Genomic DNA, 6,000 nt, shown 5'->3' on the forward strand with positions numbered 1-6,000 from the left:
ATTTATTGCCCTGGAGAAAGTGATGGTGAGCTGCCTTCTTGAATCACTGCAGCCTGTATGGTGAAGGTATTTCCAGAGTGCTATTATGTAGGAAGCAACAGGATTTTGGCCCAGCGACGTTGAAGGAACAGCGATATATTACCAAGTCAGGATGGTGTGTGACTTGGAGGGATACTTGCAGGTGGTGGTGTTCCCATGCACCTGCAACCCTTGTCCTTCTAGGCGGTAGAGGTTGTAGGTTTGGGAGGTGCTGTCGAAAAAGCCGGAGCAGGTTGCTGTAGTGCAAACTGTAGATGGTGCACACTGCTGCCACTATGTGCAGGTAGTGGAGGGAGCGAATGCTCAAGGTGATAGATAGGGTGCCAATCAAGCAGCCTACTTCTTTCATATATGGGTTAATTAGTAGCACTCTACCCTCTGAGTCATAAGGTTGTGAGTTCAAGTTCTACTCCAGGACTTGAACAGAAAAATCAAGGTTGTCATTCCAGTGCTGTACTGAGGGAATTCTGCACTGTTGGAGAAGCTGTCTTTTGGATGAGCTGTTAAACTGAGGCCCCATTTGCCCTCTTAGGTTGATGTAAAAGATTCCAAGGCACTATTTTTTCAAGGAAAAGCAAGGGAGTTATCCCCAGGTCCTGGTCAATATTTATCCCTTAATCGACCTCATAAAAAACAGATGATATAGTCATTATCATACTGCTGTTTGTGGGAGCTTGCTGTGTGCACATTGGCTGTCAGGTTTCCTAATTACAACAGTGACTACCATTCAAAAAGTACTTCATTGGATGTAACGTGCTTTGGGACATCTTATGGTCCTGAAAGAAGTTATGAAAATGCAAGTGCCTCCCTCCCTCTTTTCCTTCCTTCCTTCCATCTGTCCATCCAGCTTCTTGAGTGTTGTTGTAGCTGCATTTTTCCAGGCAAGTGATGAATATTCCGTTACATTCCTGTCTTGTGCCATGTAAATGGCGGAAAAGCTTTGAGGAGTCAGGAGGTGAGTTACTCACTGCAGAATTCCCAATCTCTGACCTGCTCTTCTAGCCATAGTATTTATATGGCTTGTCCAGGTTAAGTTTCTGGTCAATGGTAACCCCCAGGATGTTGATGGTGAGGGAATTCAACGTTGGTGATCCTTTTGAATGTCAAGGGGAGGTGGTTGACACGCTCTTGTTGGAGATGGTCATTGCCTTGTGTGGTGGGAATGTTACTTACTGCTTTTCATCCCAAACCTGTAATGTTGTCCAGGTCTTGCTGCTGTTATGGCCAGGTGAGGAGGGGTATCAGGCTCCCCTTTTGCCCCTTCTTTGGTTTGACTGCACCAGGGTTTATTCTTTTTTAACAGTGATTGAACTTACCACGTCGGTGAGCGCTTGCTCCTGTTCCTGTAATGTAATTGCAAAAGAACCAATCAGACAGGTTTTCTTGAGTTTAAACAAGAAAGATGTAAGTTTATTATTCTTAACACTCTAAACTGATAAAAATTCCTAAAATACGCTACGCATTCATGCACGCATTCACATGAGAGTCACACACACACACACACACAAATAGATTACAGGGGGAATACAGATTAGGGTAGTTGGAGTATAGTCCGCAATAAATGGAATTTAAATACTGAATATCAGTCCCAGAGTCCTCAGTTGAAATTGTAGTCCTGAAGTTCTCATTGGGCCACGTGCATGGTTGCGGGCTTGCTCCTCAGCCTCTGGAAGTCAAAAGAGCGGTCTTGATCCTTGTCCCCTAGTTGTTGGTGGTGATGGTCTGTAGGCTGGAGGCTTTACCAGTTTCAGCCAGGGCTTCTCTGGATCTTTACTGGAGAGAGAGAAAGAAAGCTGCTCTGTGGATGGCTTCTCAGTTACTGTTCTCTGCTTTCTGAGTGACAAAGCTTAGTCTCTCCAGAGCTGCATAAGCAGTCACATGACATTCCAAAACCTCTTTGTGTTTTTAGTGAGGTCCTTCTGGTACCTTCTCTGATATTCAAGGTTTTACCCCTCAAGCTGTCCAGTCACACTTGGAGGTGGTTGGCTCTATCAAAGTCAGTGGGTGTTGATGGCTCCTGACAACTGTGTTGATAAAGCCATTTCAGGCAATTTAATCAGAGAGCACCCCATTGTTCTGGCTAGATTGAGTCAGTCATGTTGTCTCCAGTCTAATACTTTGGTGTTGCAAATGTAAATTTCTGTGGTCATCTTTGCTGTTTTAGTAATGTTGGTTGAGGGAGGAATATTGGTCAATACACCAGGGAGAACTCACCTTTTCTTCTTTGAAATAATGCCATGTCCTTTACGTCCATCTGAGAGGGCAGACTACGCCTCAGTTTAACATCTGTCCAAAAGACAGTGCAGGACTCCCTCACTATCACACTGGAGTGTAAGCTTATATGATACACTCAACTTTTTGGAGTTGGGCTTGAACCCACAATCATTTGAATGAACAGCAAGAGTGCTACCCACTAAGCTATAGCTGACACATTTTTAAAACAGAGAATATAAAGAATGAGATTATGTATAGGAAAGTAGAGACAGGAACAGGGTACCCAATGATGTTTGTTCTTAATCTCTGATTTTTTTAAAGTTTAATCAAAGAGTCATAGAGTTATACAGCACAGAAACAGGCCCTTCAGCCCATTGTGTCTGTGCCGGCCATCAAGCACCTAACTATTCTAATCCCATTTTCCAGCACTTGGCCTGTAGCCTTGTCTGCTATAGCATTTCAAGTGCTCATCTAAATACTTCTTAAATGTTGTGAGGGTTCCTGCCTCCACCACCTCTTCAGGCAGTGCGTTCCTGATTCCAACCACCCTCTGGGTGAACAATCCCCTCTAAACTTCCTGCCCCTTACCTTAAATCTATTGACCCCTCCGTTAAGGGAAAATGTTTCTTCCTATCTAACGTATCAATGCCCCTCATAATTTTGTATAACTCAATCATGTCCCCCCTCAGCCTTCTCTGCTCTAAGGTAAACAACCCTAGCCTTTTCACTCTCTCTTCATAGCTGAAATGCTCCAGCCAGGCAACATCCTGGTGAATCTCTCCAGTGCAATCACATCCTTCCTATAGTGTGGTGCCCAGAACTGTACACAGTATTCCAGCTGTGGCCTAGCTAGCGTTTTATACAGCTCCATCACAACCTCCCTGTTCTTATATTCTATGCCTCAGCTAATTAAGGTAAGTATCCCATATGCCTTCCTAACCACTTTATCTACCTGTGGTGCTGCCTTCAGTGATTTATGGGCAAGTACACCAAGGTCCCTCTGACCTTCTGTACTTCCTAGGGTCCTACCATCCATTGTATAGTCCCTTTCCTTGTTGGTCCCCCCAAAATGCATCACCTCATACTTCTCAGGATTAAATTCCATTTGCCACTGCTCTGCCCATCTTACCAGCCCGTCTATATCGTCCTGTAATCTAAGACTTTCCTCCTCACTATTTACGACACCACCAACTTTCGTGACATCTGTGAACTTACCTCCTATATTCATGTTTAAATCATTAGTGTACACTACAAACAGCAAGGGTCCCAGCACCGATCCTTGTGGAACACCACTGGTCACAGGCTTCCACTCGCAAAAACGACCCTCGATCATTACCGTCTGCCTCCTGCCACTAATCCAGTTTGCTGAATTGCCCTGGAACCCATGGGCTCTTACCTTCTTAACCAATCTCCCATGCGGGACCTTATCAAAAGCCTTACTGAAGTCCATATAGACCACATCAACTGCTTTACCCACATCTACACATCTAGTCACTGCCTCGAAAAATTCAATCAAGTTAGACACGATCTCCCCCTGACAAAGCCATGCAGACTATCCCTGATTAATCCCTGCCTCTCCAAGTGGAGATTAATCCTGTCCCTCAGACTTTTTTCGAATAGTTTCCCAAACACTGATGTTAGACTCACCGGCCTGTAATTATCTGGTTTATCCCTGCTACCCTTCTTCAATATTGGTACCACATTCGCTGTCCTCCAATCCTCTGGTACCTCTCCTGTGGCTAGAGAGGATTTGAAAATTTGTGCTAGAGCCCCTTCTATCTCCTCCCTTACCTCACATAACAGCCTGGGATACATCTCATCTGGGCCTTGGGATTTATCCACTTTTAAGTCTGCTAAAACAGCTAATACTTCCTCCCTTTCAATGCTAATATGTTCTAGTATATCACAATCCCCCTTCCTGATCTCTATACCTACAGCGTCCTTCTCTTTAGTGAACACAGATGAAAAGTAATCATTTAAAACCTCACCTATGTCCTCCGGCTCCACACACATATTGCCAGTTTGGTCCCTAATGGGCCCTACTCTTTCCCTGGTTATCCTCTTACCTTAATATACTTATCAAACGCCTTGGGATTTTCCTTTATCTTGCCCACCAGTGTTTTCTCATGTCCCCTCTTCGCTCTCCTAATTGCTTTTTTTTAAGTACCCCCCCTACACTTTCTATACTCCTCTTGTGCCTCTGCTGTTTTCAGTGCTCTGAATCTGCCATAAGCCCCCTTTTTTTTCCTGATCCAATCCTCTATATCCCTTAACATCCAGGGTTCCCTGAACTTGTTGGCCCTACCCTTCACCTTAACGGGTACATGTTGGCCCTGAACTCGCACTATTTCCTCTTTGAATGACTCCCACTGGTCTGATGTAGACTTTCCTATAAGGCGCTGCTCCCAGTCCACTTTGGCCAGATCCTGTTTTATCATATTGAAATCAGCCTTCCCCCAGTTCAGTACCTGTATTTCCAGTCCATCTTTGTCCTTTTCCATAACTACCTTAAGTCTTACAGAGTTATGGTCACTATCCCCAAAATGCTCTCCCACTGACACTTCTACCACTCGTCCACCTTCATTCCCTAGGATTAGGTCCAGTACTGCCCCTTCTCTTGTAGGACTTTCTACGTGCTGGCTCAAAAAGTCCTCCTGTATGCTTTTTAAGAATTCCGCCCTCTTTAAGCCTTTTGCACTAAGACTATCCCAGTTGATAGCTGGGAAGTTGAAATCCCCTACTATTATTACCCTATTATTTTTACACCTCCCTGAGATTTGCCTCCATATCTGCTCCTCGATCTCTCCCTGACTGTTTGGAGGCCTGTAGTACATAGACTCCCAGCCAAGTGATTGGTCCCTTTTTGTTTTTAAGTTCGACCCATGTGGCCTCATTTGAGGAACCTTCTAAGATATCATCCCTCCTTACTGCAGTAACTGACTCCTTGATCAACAGTGCAATGCTACCTCCTCTTTTACGCCCATCCCCTGTCATGCCTGAAGATTCTATACACTGGAATATTGAGCTGCCAGTCATGTCCCTCCCTCAACCATGTCTCTGTGATAGCAATAATATCATATTCCCATGTGCTAATCAACACCCTCAGTTCATCTGCCTTACTAGTAAGGCTCCTTGGATTAAAATAGATGCAATCCAGCCTTGCATTTTTCACTTGTGCCTTAACAGGTCTATATTTTCTCTGCTTTCCAGACTGACTCCGGTTCTCTTCTATATTTGACTGTGCATCACTCCCTACTGTACCTCCACTCTGTATCCCATCCCCCTGCCAAATTAGTTTTCACCCCACCGCCCCACCCCCAAACTGCACTAGCAAACCTCCCAGCAAGGATGTTGGTCCCGTTCCAGTACAGGTCCCACCTTTGCCAGAAACAGACCCAGTGATCCAGGAAACTAAAGCCCTCCCTCCTGCACCATCTCCTCAGCCATGCAGTCATCTGCTCTATCCTCCTATTCCTATACTCACTAGCACGTGGCACTGGGAGTAATCTAGAGATTACAACCTTTGAGGTCCTTCTTTTTAATTTGCTACCTAGCTCCCTAAATTCTTGTTGCAGGACCTGATCCCTCTTTCTACCTATGTCATTGGTACCAATGTGTACCACAACTTCTGACTGTTCACCCTCCCCCTTCAGAATGTCCTGCAACCCCTCCATGTTATCCTTGACCCTAGAACTAGGGAGGCAACATACCATCCTGGAGTCACGTTTACGGCCACAGAAGCACCTG

This window comes from Heterodontus francisci, chromosome 25 (genome assembly GCF_036365525.1).
Source record: "Heterodontus francisci isolate sHetFra1 chromosome 25, sHetFra1.hap1, whole genome shotgun sequence".
Taxonomy (NCBI): Eukaryota; Metazoa; Chordata; class Chondrichthyes; order Heterodontiformes; family Heterodontidae; genus Heterodontus; species Heterodontus francisci.